The sequence below is a fragment of the Dermacentor variabilis genome, chromosome 3 (genome assembly GCF_050947875.1).
Source record: "Dermacentor variabilis isolate Ectoservices chromosome 3, ASM5094787v1, whole genome shotgun sequence".
Lineage (NCBI taxonomy): Eukaryota > Metazoa > Arthropoda > Arachnida > Ixodida > Ixodidae > Dermacentor > Dermacentor variabilis.
The window spans coordinates 137,048,610-137,065,040 of record NC_134570.1 but is presented as its reverse complement, the minus strand read 5'-3'; the positions used below and the strand labels follow the sequence as shown (position 1 = coordinate 137,065,040).

At 46.5% G+C, this 16,431-nt stretch overlaps 1 long non-coding RNA gene across 1 annotated transcript; it reads right to left on the bottom strand.

Annotated features, from left to right (window-relative positions):
- Nucleotides 1–450: 450 nt before the first annotated feature.
- Nucleotides 451–15,364, bottom strand: LOC142574215 (uncharacterized). Its single transcript, XR_012826456.1, has 3 exons — nucleotides 15,258–15,364; nucleotides 14,634–14,696; nucleotides 451–582 (listed from the first exon to the last, which is right to left on the bottom strand). It is a non-coding gene; the product is annotated as an uncharacterized LOC142574215 (long non-coding RNA).
- Nucleotides 15,365–16,431: the final 1,067 nt, after the last annotated feature.

Below are 16,431 nucleotides of genomic sequence, written 5' to 3'. Positions count from 1 at the left end.
CGGTATAATCACAGAGCAGTAATATGTCCGTTAATGTTTTCTCAGATGACTTATCATAAAATCTGAAATTGCATTGTAACGTTGACTGGCTAATTGACTATCTGGCAGCTAGAAAGATGAATAGATGGATGAGTGGGCTAAAGGACAGATTGAAGGAAAGAAAGAAAATAAATTCTGCGGTTTCACGTGCCAAAACCATGATCTTAATTGCAGGCGCACCGTAGGGGAGGACTCCGCAATAATTTTGACAACCTGGGGTTCGCTAACCCGCACACGGACGTTTTTGCATTTCGCACTAACAAAATGCGGCCGCCGGGGCCGAGATTCGATCGCGTGACCTCATGGTTAGCAGCGTAACACCGCAGCTGCTGAGCCGCCACAGCAGGTGCGAGTAGGCTTTTTTCAGTCAGTCAACTGTTACCATTTTTGAACATTTTCTTAGTTTATTTGTTGAAAAGAATGGCTGTGGCACCCTCAGCTTGCTGAGCATATTGAGTAGTATTGAAACACACATAGGCCTTTGTGGCACTCGCCAAGGTAACAGGGACTTCCATCAACATGTTGGTCCCTTCGTGGATACAGCTGCAAATAGAAGGAAAGATTTCTTTTGATATGGCAGCTTTTTATGATTTCGAAACATGCAGCCATAAAATGCTTTAGTATTACGGTGCTGAAGCACAGCCATGATTACTCAAAACGATTGCAGAAAGTTCAAAACATGGTGAGCTGCCGCACTTGTCACAACATAGCTTTAAAGTAAAGCTGATTATAGCGCCATAAGGCTTTAAGCAGGACTACGACTGACAGATCACTTAGCTCTAGAGAGCACCTGCCCTTTATTAATAACCAGATCTCGGAAAGAACGAAAAACAGAGGCTTCGCACAAAGCCTAATGTAATATAAGAAATCTGCGTTTGGGTGCGACAACCTCCTAATAGCCAAATAGTATTGCGGCTTTTCCGTGCAGAGATCATTGCACTGTTTGTTCTGTTATTTCCACATTTGCTATTGCATTGAATCTTGGGACTTACATAAATAATGTAGTTAGCGTCGTTGCTCCCTATTGGAAAACGCGCATTAAGCATTACTATCTCCAGCTCATTGATGCTGTTAAGCAAAAACAACTTTTAAACAGCGTGGTATTTTATTGGCAAGATCATAAGATCAAACTAATGTTCCCTTAGCACTGAGTATTTTCTTTTTGCAAAACCGTAACATTAGGCAAACGTCTCATTGGTATTTCAACCGACCGAAACGTAACAACCTGTATGGTGAACGGCTAATTGAGTGTGCGGCACAAAATGTTACAAAGAACTGTCAACAGAAGTAAATGTTACTAAACATTTTAAACAGAGGTTTAGTTTATAATGCTCTTCTAACGAAACCGAACCATGATCTTTCTTGTTAATGGTAGAAGTCTGGTCCTTCTTTCGTTTTTTTTCCACTTTATCTTTACCTTGTGAAATGTATTGTGCTTATAGAGTTTTTTACCTTCAAATACAACAAGTATAAACTAGTGTTTGTGGAAATTTGTTCTATTGTGTTTTTCACTGGTACATCATGTACACATGAGTAGACATGTCTTGACATATACACGTGTCTCTTCAGGTCGTTGTTTAATTGAGTTTTCTCCTTTACGCATAAAGCGTGTGCGTGGTCGATATTGCACGGGCTAGAAGCTTTTAAAATATCGGCTTAAGTAGTGTTCTGCACCATTATTTTGGATTTTTCCAACAAAGCGTACCTACTGCTAAAATCGAAGCACTGTGATCGCAAGTGTGGTAATAGGCGCGGCAACACTGGCGCTAAAATATACCATGGTTCGCATACGTCTGCTGCTTCAATCACGGCAGGTGGTTCCTGCATTTCCAGGTCATCTCCGCTGGGATAACGAGTGCGGTAATCAGCACAGCTCCCCGGCAGAGCCCAGACAGGACAGTACTTCTTTGCGGCGTGTATCAAGGATAATTCTCAGCGCTTGTAGGTGGTAGGCATCTTGTTACTTCGGCATGCGGCAACCACCGAAACGAAGAGCTGAGAGCAACTAAGCTTGTCCTCGAACGCTTGTTGCCAGTGATCGCTCATCGTGCCTTGCCACCAGCTGCGCCGTCGTGACACCAATCAGTCCATACGTGGACACACCGGCAGATGGTGACGGCTGTGGCCGGTGAGTGGGCGTCTTCTAAGTGCAGCTTTAAAAAGAAATATTGTCGCGATGCAGAGCAGGACATGTACAGAAAAATTCGGAATTCTCACTTTTAAACAAATTGTTTTTTGTAACACAATCTTGAGCTGCGTAGGTATGGTCAGAGAGCATTATTAGATTTGTTATTACTTTCACTTGTGATTGATAATAAACTCTGAAGTTCTGTGGTAACGGTGGCTGGCTAATCGCGTTACTGGTTGGCTGTCTGCGTGGCGGCTAGATGAATGGATGGCTGCAATGACAAATAGAAGGGCAGAAAAAATTGAAGACTGGGGCTTCACCTGTCAAAGTGACGGATAGATGGATGGATGGATGTTATGAGCGTTCCCTTTGGAACGGCGCGGTGGGTTGCGTCGCCAAGCTCTTGTTATTATACTACCTAATGTCCTACCTAGGTTAAAGAAGAAGCAAAAAAGAAAGAGAAACCCTATCAAATCCAACAACCACATATTTTGACCCCCTATTGCGAACTTTCCTTTTATACGTCTCCGTCTTTTGTTGTTTCCCTACTTCCACCAATCTTCCAATCGCCTCTTTCTTATCTCTATTGCGGACATATTTACTCTTCCCCTGCTCTCGCTGAACCCAAGAGCTTTAAGGCGGCCAGTGGTGCCCAAATCGACCGCTATCTTCACGTTCTAATAAAACATGCTCCACCGTTTTCCTAGCTTTACCGCAGCAAGCACACGCTCCTTCTTATATCTTGCTTTATAGGTGCGTGTTCTAAGGCATCGCGATCTCGCTTCAAAAAGTAATGAGCTTCCCTTCCAGTTATCATAAATTTTTCTTTCCTGATTTCGTTGTTTTTCTCTTAGGCAGTTACTCATGGGAGGTTTCTTTTCCATTGCCACCACCCATGACATTATTTCAGCCTCTCTGACTTTCTGCTTGACGTTCTTTGTTTCTGTGTTGCCCACCCTACAGGCCGCATACTTGCTGGTAAGCTTCCCACTTTTTTTTTCTCCACTGTAAATCAATGTTTTTCCTGTACAGATACCTGAACACTCTCCCAGCCCATTTACTTTCTTCGATATTCCTCAGCCGTTCTTTATACTCAATTTTACTGTGAGCTTCCTTCACTTCAAAACTAGCTCAGCCCATAACACCCTGCACAACTTTATTTGTCGTCTTCCCGTGAGCGCCCATTGCGAGGCGTCCCACTGACCTTTTGTTCCCATCGAGCCCTGATTGTACGCCTGATTTAAAGCAAACAACGGCATTTCCAAAAGTAAGCCCTGGAACTATTACACCTTCACGCATACCCCGGAGCACCTCGTACCTATTTTATCCTAATAGCGCTGTGTACTTGATTATGGCTGCATTTCTCTTCCCCATTATTGCTATTGTTTTTTCGTGTTTCCATATATCTATTGTCTTCGTTTATCCATATACCAAGGCATTTATATTCTCTTACCCGAGGTATTTCCTGTCCTTGTATTGCCACTGTCTGTTCACTGTTTTCATTGAATACCATAACACCTGATTTTATAACACTAAATTTCCAATCTAAATTATTACCTTCCTGTCCGCAGATTTTAGCCAGCCGTTGCAAATGACTTTTCGTGTTAGCTGGCAACACTATGTCATCCGCAAAAAATAAACCTGGAAGCTGCTGCTCTAGTACTGTACCCGCATGCTTGTATGAGAGATTAAAAGGATATTGCTTCCTTCCGGTGCCCTCTCCATCCTCACCATGTACGTCATAAAGAGCAGTGGAGATAAAGCGCACCCCTGCCTGAGTTCCTTGTTGATATGAAGTTTCTCCTTGCTCCCTAATCCTTCCCATTCAACGCAACCGGTATTTTCTAGGTAAATCTCTTCAAAAGCTATAGACAATCGTCACCTAAGCTTCCCCCTTCCAGAATATCACACAAAATGTGGCAGTCTACGTTGTCATACGCTCCCATAATGTCTAAAAAGGCCACATATAACTGTCTCCTTTCTACTCGTGATATTTCAATACACTGAGTTAGAACAAACTAGTTATCATCAAAACGCATACCTATCCTGACACTATCGTGAAGTTCCCCCAAAAAACCATAATTCTCTGCCCATGCTTGCAGCTTTAATTTCATTACCTGCATTGATAGCCTGTATATTACCGATGTAATGGTCAACGGTCTATACGAATGAATACTCTCTTTCTCCCCCTTACTTGAATAAATTAAATTAATTGTACTTTGTGGCCAACTGTCTGGTATTCGACTGTCTTCTATAGTTGTTTTCCACAGTTTTCACCAGAGCTTCCTTACTTTTTGGTCCTATTTCATTATTCATCCTAACGGGAGCCTCGTCTAGCCCTGTATCTGTACCCTTAGCAATTTTCGCTTCGGCTGGTGCAAAGCACACAGTTGGGCAGTTGATGAGGGCAGAAGGTAAGTTTTGAAGCGATTGCGACTTTCAAACACATAATATTGCGCGCTTATGATGCTTGACAGCGGTAACGCGATAACTCTAGAAGGCTTTCGACTTCTTTTAAGATATATCAATGGTACTCTTACAAACTTAAATACTACCAGGTGAAGTTCATAAAAAAGCAGCTACAAAAGAAATCGGTTGTACTTAAAAGATGATTTTGGTGGTTGTCCGTGGCTGTTATACCAAAAGAAGCATTACTGCTTTGAAGAGTGCAGAATTGCGGTAAAGCGACTGCAGCTGCGATTCCAATAATCATTTCGATGTTATTGTATGAAGTCGTGAAAAAAAACGTAATAAAACCTTTAGAGTCTAAAAAACAGAAGGTAACTCTGATCAAATCAAAGAGTTTATAACTATCTAAGATAGATCGTCCTCAAAGTGATATGCGCGTCAGGAATTTTATCGTATTCTGCTCTTTTCGACATAAATTAAGCGGTATGTTTTCGAAACCATGTAAGTAAAGAAACCCCGTGAGTGTCTTGTATACAGTCATCATCATCATCATCAGCCTGGTTACGCCCACTGCAGGGCAAAGGCCTCTCCCATACTTCTCCAACAACCCCGGTCATGTACAAACTGTGGCCATGCCATGCCTGCAAACTTCTTAATCACATCTGCCCACCTAACTTTCTGCCGCCCCCGGTTACGCTTCCCTTCCCTTGGGATCCAGTCCGTAACCCTTAATGACCATCGGTTATCTTCCCTCCTCATTACATGTCCTGCCCATGCCCATTTCTTTTTCTTGATTTCAACTAAGATGTCATTAACTCGCGTTTGTTCCCTCACCCAATCTGCTCTTTTCTTATCCCTTAACGTTACACCTATCATTCTTCTTTCCATAGCTCGTTGCGTCGTCCTCAATTTGAGTAGAATCCTTTTCGTAAGCATCCAGGTTTCTGCCCCGTAGGTGAGTACTGGTAAGACACAGCTATTATATACTTTTCTCTCGAGGGATAATAGCAACCTGCTGTTCATGATCTGAGAATGCCTGCCAAACGCACCCCAGCCCATTCTTATTCTTCTGATTATTTCCGTCTCATGATCCGGATCCGCCGTCACTACCTGCCCTAAGTAGATGTATTCCCTTACGGCTTCCAGTGCCTCGCTGCCTATTGTAAATTGCTGTTCTCTTCCGAGACTGTTAAGCATTACTTTAGTTTTCTGCAGATTAATTTTTAGACCCACTCTTCTGCTTTGCCTCTCCAGGCCAGTAAACATGCATTGCAATTGGTCCCCTGAGTTACTAAGCAAGGCAATATCATCAGGAAATCGGAAGTTACTAAGGTATTCTCCATTAACTTTTATCCCCAACTCTTCCCTATCCAGGTCTCTGAATACCTCCTGTAAACACGCTGTGAATAGCATTGGAGATATCGCATCTCCCTGCCTGACGCCTTTCTTTATTGGGATTTTGTTGCTTGCTTTATGGAGGACTACGGTTGCTGTGGAGCCGCTATAGATATCTTTCAGTATTTTTACATACGGCTCGTCTACACCCTGATTCCGTAATGCCTCTATGGCTGCTGAGGTTTCTACAGAATCAAACGCTTTCTCGTAATCAATGAAAGCTATATATAAGGGTTGGTTATATTCCGCACATTTCTCTATCACCTGATTGATAGTGTGAATATGATCTATTGTTGAGTATCCTTTACGGAATCTTGCCTGGTCCTTTGCTTGACAGAAGTCTAAGGTGTTCCTGATTCTATCTGCGATTACCTTAGTAAATAGTTTGTAGGCAACGGACAGTAAGCTGATCGGTCTATAATTTTTCAAGTCTTTGGCGTCCCCTTTCTTATGGATTAGGATTATGTTAGCGTTCTTCCAAGATTCTGGTGCGCTCGAGGTCATGAGGCATTGCGTATACAGGGTGGCCAGTTTCTCTAGAACAATCTGTCCACCATCCTTATACAAATCTGTTGTTACCTGATCCTCCCCAGCTGCCTTCTCCCTTTGCATATCTCCCAAGGCTTTCTTTACTTCTTCCGGCATTACCTTTGGGATTTCGAATTCCTCTGGACTAATTTCTCTTCCATTATCGTCGAGGGTGTCACTGGTACTGTATAAATCTCAATAGAAATCCTCAGCCACTTGAACTATCTCATCCATATTAGTAATGATATTTCCGGCTTTGTCTCTTAACGCATACATCTGATTCTTGCCAATTCCTAGTTTCTTATTCACTGTTTTTAGGCTGCCTCCGTTCCTGAGAGCATGTTCCTGAGAGCCTGTATACAGCGTGGCACAGCAAATTATAGAAATAAATTTTGGAGCTGTTCTACGTTAGATACTGTTAGCGCTGTTCTACGTTAGATTCTACGTTCGCTATTTAAAGTTCGTCATCATGTCCCTGCTTCGGTCTAAAGGAGCAGGACCATTGAAATGCACTTCGCTGTTGCCTTTTGTTACGCTTCTGACTACGGCAGGAAACTTTTCAGAGACACAATAACGAGAGAAAGAAACAGGCATTAAAGTAGTATTTGATCTTGTAAGAGTAATTAAAAAGCAAATATAGAGGGCCTGCACAACGGGTGTGATGCCACGATGCACGGAAGAAATGCACTGACGAACAAGTGTCACGCGCCTGTCAGATTCTTCTTTATCTAAAATGTACCACAGGGTAGGAATGGCATGCATGTGTAGAAAAAAGCAAGGCGGTCCGTATAGTTGCCTTTTCGCGTTTTTCTAGCTTTCTTCTTCAGTAATCTGCAAGTAGTTTTTTAATATTTGGGGTTTTACGTGCCAAAACCACTTTCTGATTATGAGGCACGCCGTAGTGGAGGACTCCGGAAATTTTGACCACCTGGGGTTCTTTAACGTGCACCTAAATCTAAGCACACGGGTGTTTTCGCATTTCGCCCCCATCGAAATGCGGCCGCCGTGGCCGGGATTCAATCCCGCGCCCTCGTGCTCAGCAGCCGAACACCATAGTCACTGAGCAACCACGGCGGGTGTGCAAGTAGTTGTGAAAGTTTTTTGAAAGCACTTCCGATACCTGCGCAAAAAGAATGGTATGTCAGCGTTGAAGACCTATAACTACATGGGCCTCGGCAATACTCGAAGACTTGGTGGATCAATCAAACATGTTAGTCGCACTTGCCTGCGTTAGACTATAGCGCATTGCATTATTTCAGCTCATCGCAGTAATAAAATTACGACTTGGTTTACATGTGGCGCACACTCTTCATTTGAAGCAAGCTGGAACTTGTTCCCGACGATTTGCGTTCAGCCGGTGAGTGGAGCAGAATACACCGCTACAGCTGTCTCTCCCCCTTGAGCTGATACGCCAGCCCTTACATGCACCATGTGAGACGACTTACCCGTCTCCAACTAATCCCTCGTGTCGCAATATTAGAGAGTTTCTGAATAGGCGCCCCAAAGGTTTGTCGGCCAAACGAAACCAAGCTAGCCCCACTGCTCATACGCGAGACGCAAAGGAAGTTGAGCGTTTGTGTCGGCGACGCTAGTTTGCGCAAATATTGCTCCAACCAAAACTCAACGCAAATGTCTTGCGTTAACGAACGCTCCAGGATCCATATTTATTTATTACTTATTCTCGAGGCTTTCTCTGCAAGACACGGCCCTTGCTTTATCTCCGGCCGGTCACCACAGTGTTACCGATGAGGCTCTCATACAGTGCCTCACCAATGTTTCCTTGGTTAAGACGCCAGCCATGCATCCTGCAGCCCTTCCACCAGCAGACCCGAGCTTGCAATTGCAGCAGACCACAGCTTCGCAGAGCGCTCGCAACAAGGCGGGCTTACCTAAAGCCATTGCAACGACCCTCCCTTCATCGCCAATGCCACTCCCTCCCTTGAGCTACAGCGAAGACGTCGATATGACGAGCTGCCGGAACTGCCGGAGCTGCCCTCGGGACTGCTGGCGCAGCCCCGCGCAAACAGCGTCCTAGACCCGCTGATGAGGACGCACCAACCATCTACCAGATGCTCAGGAATATCAGTGAGCTGCCTGCTCCATCGAGCCAGAATGGATTCGGAGCTGGCAGGAATTGTAGTTCGACAGAGTTGACTGGTGTTGCGGAACGGACTAGTGAACACACGGAAGGCTGTACGGTGATCGTGCCACCTGCATCCACGCAAACGTTGTGGTGAACTTCTCTGTGCACTCCAACTCACCCTAGGACCAGGGTGCTTGTAACTGACACCGGACAGCATCTTCTGCGACCTCTTCAACGCACGTCACACAGCCTGGTGTGGCCGCAGCTACTACTCCCGCGGTAACGACCTGGTAAGTGTCAATGTTGAGGCCATCCTTCTTATAGTAGACACCGAGGAGGCCACCTATCCTTGTCATGATTCCTGCAGCCTAAGCACAGCCAGCGACCTTGGTGTCACAACAGAATGATGTGCTTACACCTGCACTTCGGTTCAAGACAAGCGATGTTCCAAGCTCTTTCCTATCGCGCTGACGTCCGCTCCCGCCCCCAAATTAAGAGGTCGCGCGTTCACCCCCTGTGATAGCTTCCGGTGAATCCTGGTCCACGATTCCATCGTGTACTTATTGCTGGCACTTCACGGCAGCCCGCCCGCACCGCCTTGGGAAAGCCACCTCGCCAGCCTGTGCCTCCTGTGGTGAACCTGAAACTCTCGTGCACCTCCTGCTGGCCTGCCCTGCTCACCTGCAGCACCGCGGTCGACTTCTGCAAGAGTTCCACCGCCTGGGGCTCCCATGTTCACGACAGGAAGATATCCTCTTCCCCACTCGTAATCAGCTACCAGCCTTCCTAAGTGTCGTCGAGTACCTCGACTCGTCGGGGCTCTCGGCGAGACTATAGGACATTTCTACAAAGACGGATGGCCGTTAGGCCATCCCACCACCTCGGGCTTCCTGATCGGCCACTACTTCGCTTCCATCTCTACGTCCCTCTACCTTTCTCCCTCCTACACTCTCTCTCTTTTAACCCCATCCCCACCACCCTGCTGGCGCTGAGCCGTGCCCCCGCATGGGTTGCAGATAATAGCGCCAGCCTTTTCTCCTTCCCCACAAGAACCACTTCTCTCAGGAGGGTGCAGGAGTGGGCTCCTTTCAGACGACCTTACATCGGACGCAACCACTACCGGACTTGTGGCTGCATAAGCCATGGTTTGCATGACGCCAAGCAGAGCACCGCCCCGAGCGGACAAAGCAGCCTGAGGATTGGACGGCCTTCGGCCAACTTGAGGCGTCGGCAGAGTTAGCAGTGTGTTTGTTCAGAAATTTGGGGTGCTCCTCGTGTTTTCGCGGCGTGTCGACTTCTACGGTCTCTTCTGCAAAGCCCCGCGATGCGCCAGCATATCCTGGCAGTCCGCTGTTCACGGCGATTCCAGAGATGGACTTGGATGAACGACTAGAGGAGCGTCTGTCCGAACGGTCCTGGTGGAGCCCCGTATCGCCACTGATAAGAAGCAGACTCTAAGGTAGAGATTCCTGCTTCCTATGGTTCCACCATCCTTTCTGGACTATTGAGCACATCACGGCCCTGCGTGGCCAGCCGATCGCTCACCTCGACCTCTTCGTTCCTATGGGCTGCGAAAAGCGGAGTAACAAGTCAGGGTTGGATGGCATCACTTTCCAGGTACTACGGAACCTGGCTTACCCGGAGAAAGGCTGACTGTTGTACTACTTCAACATCTAACACCTTGCCTGCCTTTCAAAGGCATGGCTGATGACGGTCGTTGTGTAGTTTTCTGAGGCCCAGAATTTTAAGTCCACCAAGGCGCTCACCTCCTACAGGTCCGTCTCCATCTGAGTGACATGCAAGATGATGGAGATCGTAGCACTGGCACGCCTCGAATAGCTGTCAAGATCTTTCGACTCAGTATGGCAGACCCCAGAACAGCAGAATCGGATCCACCGTCACCGGTACACTACAAAGTTCATCGTGCTCTTCGTTAGAGAAGGCCAGAGGTTCTGGCAAAGTGGCACTCCTGTAGTTTCTTGACGTAGAAAGGGCTTTCGATGGCATGCCTTATCCGGTAATAGCGCTCCCTCGCCGTCGTTCTAGTGACAGGCTGCCTCTGGCATTTCGTCACGGCTATGCCCAATGGTCTCTCACTTTGCTCAAGCCTGGGAAATCCTGTGAGCTTCGCACATGTGGTCTGTTGCGGCGTGCCAAAAAGATGCGTCTGAAGCTCCCTCCTTTTTAATTCGCGCTGACGTCCGCCCCTTCTGCCTTTTCGGCAGCGCACCGCGTCCACGTCTTGATACCAGCGGATGATGTAGCTCTGTCGATGCGGGTTCCCACTAAGAACCCCCCCCCCCTATTCAGCCCTGCCAGCAGCAAACCATGCACAAGGTCGCCTGCTACTTCCTGACGGCCTCTCCGTCTCTTCCACGAATACAGAAGCCCTCTTCGTACACCCTAGTGTTGCCACATGCTGCAAAGCAGGCGCGATTGTCCCAGGTGACAATCGCATTTCTTTGAAGCGGGCCGTGACCTTCATATGCATGCAGGTAGACAACGGGCTTTCCGGGGCGTCAGCTCTTATGACGGTCATAGACCTCAAGGTCAAGAAATCATCTGGCCATCTGCTGCTCCGTAGCACAGGATGCACGCCGCAGTAGGGTCTATGCGTGAACACTACTTGGCTACGTCGACGCTTCTTTACGTCGACCTACTTGGCTACGTCGACCCACTCCTGCTTGTAGCAAGGGCTCACCTAGACTGGCTGAAGCTCGCACATACCTGCCACTCTCGCCGAGGCTAAGATAGCGTGACCTCCACCACGTCGACAGGCTCACCGCGCCCCATGTAGAGCGGCTCATCTTTCAAGCTTTCGGAGGCGACCAGACACGCGCATGGGTAGCATGTGCCAGTTGTACGCGGAGGCTGTCAGCTGCCCTCCGAAGCTCGCCGGCTCGCCATCTGTTCCACGCCGTCATCCATCGCAGGCGTGCACCACGCTGGAGGGCTTCCAGAAAAGACCGTCGCCATCCTGTATCCTGTACCAGGCATCGCCGCCTCTGCTGGAGGACCGGCTGACAAGGACATCCAGATCTACACGAAAGGCTCAGTCCATTCTGACTCTGGATCTGCCACAGCCTACTACATGATCACGGCCCTTCGGCGCTCTGGTGTGTTCAGTGTGCTGTTTTGAGACAAGCTCAACCCCTGATCAGGAGGCTGGCCAGCTTCTCCCTGCTGAATTGAGTGGTCGGGATCCCCTGCGACTCATAATTCGTTCTTCTGCACTTCAATGGTCGGAGATTGTCGGCTTTGGCGTCACCTTGCTGGTGGAAATGCTTGGCACCCTTCTTTAGAGTAGCTTGTAGCTATCGCTGCAGCGGCTCCCTTCCTCGTCGGTGTCCAGGGAAATGAGAGGTAGACGCCTGGCAAAGGCATCACACCACGCCGCTGCATGCGTCAGTACTACTGTAGCTGCCTTCGACTGTGCGACGTACGCATTGCAGAAGCACTTTAAAGCGCGCCAACTGGATCAGGTCGCTACTAGCGGTCGACCTCCCCGCCTTCTCCTCTTTCGTTACCGTAGCCTCGCAATGCAGGATTAGTTTCTGCTGCGCTTCTGAATTCGTTGTTCTCGGACGGCGTACCGAAGGCACAGCTAGGGCCTAGATTCGTCCCTGGCGTGATCAATGCGCGCCAATTCCGAGACGATTGAGCAACTTCATTGCTTCTGCCCCGCCTTATGACGCCTTCAGTTTCCCGCTGTCTTCATATTGCAACTGCTGTTTGCCGGCCGGCTCAACAGCACCACCTTCAGGCACCTCCTGACGCTCCTGGTGGACACAGGGCTGGTGTCTAATCGTAATTACGCTAGCTGGCTACCGCTGACAGCCATGGGCGCTGTGACAAACCCCACGTTATTCCCCTTTTATCCCGTTTATTCCCCCTTTCTTCGTCTAGGCTCAAAGCCGTGCTTCCGAAAGCGTTCCGGAAATAGCGGGGTTTTATCTTCATATTTACTCCATCTCTTTCGAAGCGGATTATCACTGTTTGCATGCATACGATTCACCAGAAAGTCGATATCTCGAGTTATCGCATTGATGTGAACGCCACTATTACGAATACAGGTGTGTGGAAAAGAGATAAATTGATAAAGAACTCTAAGGAACTCAGTTGGAACGACAGCTAACACTTGAAATATCTGAAAATCGGAAGGATATATAGTAACCAGTGTGGTTACTATCCTGCAGAAAACAGCATGACAGTTTGGGTGGAGACCTGTTAAATAACTGCTCTGCTTGAAAGAACAATCTTACGAATTTATGAATGACTGAGTATTGCTACACAAATACGGCAATAAAGTTTATTCGAGATGGGATGCAAATGTATATGAAGGGTAGCAAAGGACGGAACTGTGGCTGATCGAGTCGTTTTTTTCTGCATGCTGTTCTCTTAATATTCTTGCGCTTCAGAAATTAGGAATTAATATCAAGAAAAGAAAACGAAATAGTATCGCGTGACTTCGTATGAAACAAGGATAAGGGAGAAATTCAACGCAAGCCATATGACCCTCTCCTCAAACTGCCCTTGGAATTTGTTATGGTGTTGATCGAACGAAATGTTTTGATCCTTCTTAGCGATTGTCACATGATTTTATGCTGGTCCTGTTGCGAGCTTGAGGCAAAAAGAAGTTTTCGGTCAACCTTCGTCTCTGCTTTCTTTTTGGAGACTGAAGCTCATGAACCGCATTAGGTGCCCGTGAATTATCTTGTCTCCACAAAAGGCTTTTTTTTCGTGGCAACAACCATACCGACGATCGAGACGCGTTTACGCAGCCATCGTTGTGATGCCCGGCTATCGACGACTCATGAGCCGCTTACTCTCGGATGTTTAGGCGATCTCCAAAGGTTTGGCTTTAAAAGCGACGAGGCCAAGTAGACACACGGTCAAAGCTCCGATAAATCGGCTCAGTGGTCCGCCCAAGTGTTTCCATTAGTGCAGACACGTGCTGCAAGAGCACCAGAGTTTCTGCTAAAGTGCTGTCTTTATCCAGTTGTCTGAACGGAAGGACGAAACATCAAGCTAAGTTTCTGAAATACTTTATTAGGTGCTTACTAACGCTCACGCTTTCCCGTCGGACTCGTGACCAATTCAGGTGCGACGCCTGCAACGCTTCTGGCGGCGCGCCACATCAGGCCAGCGCTGTGAGATGTCTGGTAGGTTGCCATAGGGTTGTTCCTTCTGCCCAGCAGCACTCTCTTTGCGTGCTGCGTCGCACCAACATGCCGCGCCCGCGTACAATGTGGACACCGTCGGGGAGTTCGTGAACAACACGATACCTTACTGTTGCTGCCAATGCATTGCTCATCGATCGCAACTACCCAATCTCACTAATCTTATTTTACACGCTCCTTGCATTATGAAAACGTGTCCCACAAAGATGCGGTGAAGAGTCCTTGAGTGCTTGACAGTCAAAATGGAAGGCACGCTTAATTTCTCAGGTTCCTTTATAAGGCCCATTTTGGCAAATATTCATTCCCAACTTCTTTGGCCTCTGCAGTTAATTACGTTTTTGAAGGCGGGAATGATGATGCTCATGCGCGTCACGAACTGATCCAACTCGTCACGCATTGGGGGCTAACCTTTTAACAGGGTTGAGTCTGTAACAATCATGTCCTTGCTCTCGTCTGCCACAAAAAGAAGGAATGACAGAAATACACACTTGAACACCGGTGAGTTTTCATTTTGTGTTGCGATTATAGTCTCCGGATCCGAAATTATCGACGGAACGAGTTAAATATCGAAGCGAAGCTATCGCAATGCGAGCACTGAAGGAAACTCACAGAAAATTAACTTTCGGTAGTATTCGCCTACCTTCGAAATTCTAATATCAAGGTAAACCACAAGTAAAAGCTGAAATGTTCTATAATGCATTACATAGCTTCTGATATCATAACTTTCAGCGCACAATGTGCCCGCACTGAAGCATAAAGCATTGGGTCATGCTAACGTTGTGTAGCTGATATTGCGCTAAAAATAAATTTGATAAACATTTGGCATAGAAGACGTGGTATAACTTTTTCACATATTTGCCACTACACTTACCATACATGCCGTTTTGTACTTTACGTTTTTCTGGCCCATTTCGCAGTCAGTATGATAGACGGCCTACAAAAACAGAAATCAGAACCTTTTAAATATTTTTCTTTCGATATTTGCCTTTGTCGTTGACAGAGGAACAACGCGCATATAACAGCGGATCTAAAATTTAAGACCATGTATATAGTAACAGCAGGTAAACTCACTTTTAACATAAAGAACCAGTAGATGTCACTAAGCTAAGCAAGCGTCTGATAAGAATAGCTGCCGAAACCGGATTTTTCCTAATTATTGGTAGGCAGAGAGCGGACACACCAAGATTGAGTGCTACTAACTTTCTTGGCACCAGGTGAGCGACTAAATGCACTAGTAATACACACAGCATCGTACATACGCATAGTCAGCCAGCTATTTCAAGTTGTGAACTTTGTTGCTCAGTGTAATATCTTGTTCTTCTGGCGAAATACATTACTTCAGTGGAAAGGTGATGCGAGCGAACACTTCATTCCAGAAAGTTTGAACATAATTGGATCGCTGCCTTGTTGTCATGAGGTATACCGTACGTTTGGTAAATGAGCGTACATGTGAACCAATGCCATGGTTTTCTATAGACACAACTAACTGACGTACCGGTGGTGGTGGGAAGGGTCGTTGAGTTACTATCGTTGTCTTTTCCTTATCGGTAGGCTTGTCCTCTTTCTTAGTCGTTGCGGGATCTTGAACTTGAGGTGTTTCTGCTGCACACACGAAGAAAAACGATGGCTGGTAATGTTTCATTATGCGCTTTGTTCTTTGCTGTGCTCAAATAACTTGTAGGTTTCCGTTTTGAATGCAGTGACTGTTGTAACGCACGCTGCGATTCGACGATCGCGTGGCACACCAATACAGTGCTCTCTGACAGGACATATTGAACAACTAGAGATAATTGATTATTGTCCTGCTTCCTCTTATTTTTTTACTTGGCTTCGCATTGCTTTTCCTGCATTTATTACTTGGCAAGGTTTACTTTTATAATAGTGACAACTGGGTCTTCGGTGGCCTGTCTATACTGAATCTTATAATTTATTACCCCAAATATAAACGACATGTCTTATCTCTCGTTAAGCATTAACCTGCAGGTCGATTAATATCTTATATGCCGTTTTTTGTTGCGACAGTGGCGGTGGCGACGGCTCCATGCATTCGTATTTCATGGATATCAATCATTGATTTTAGGATATTAGGAAAAATTATTAGGGTGCTCGGGAACATGTGTTGTACTAACAAACCAGTCCTCTGACTACCACGGTTTACACTTAGCAAAACAGCGCAATATAATATGAGGGCAGGGAACGTTGCGTACACACACGAGCGGCTTCTCAATTTGTCAAGTTGTCGAAGTCCTTTGTCAAGCTGTCCACACTCCACGTAGATTTTTTTTACACTTGTAGTGCAAAGAGGCATGTACAAGTGACAAACTGTTCTTACAAATTAGAATTTGTGTGTATTGGTACCGTAGACATTAAGAGAGTACTCAGCTACGATCGCAGAAACTACAGCATTTTACTACAAAATATCGCATCGAAGCGCGTGCCAAAATATGCATATGAACACGTGCCATCAAATTATTTAGGCTCTTGTAAGCAAGTATAAGTACGCCCTCCTTGAAACTCATTTGGAAACACTCCACTACAGTCCACCACCGGTTATGTGTACAGATTGCAGGATTGTGAAAATCATTTCCGTCTTCATGAGTTGCAACAAATTACAAATCTCATTGCCTAGGTAGTTTCATTACCTAAAGGTAATTACTGCTTTCAAAATT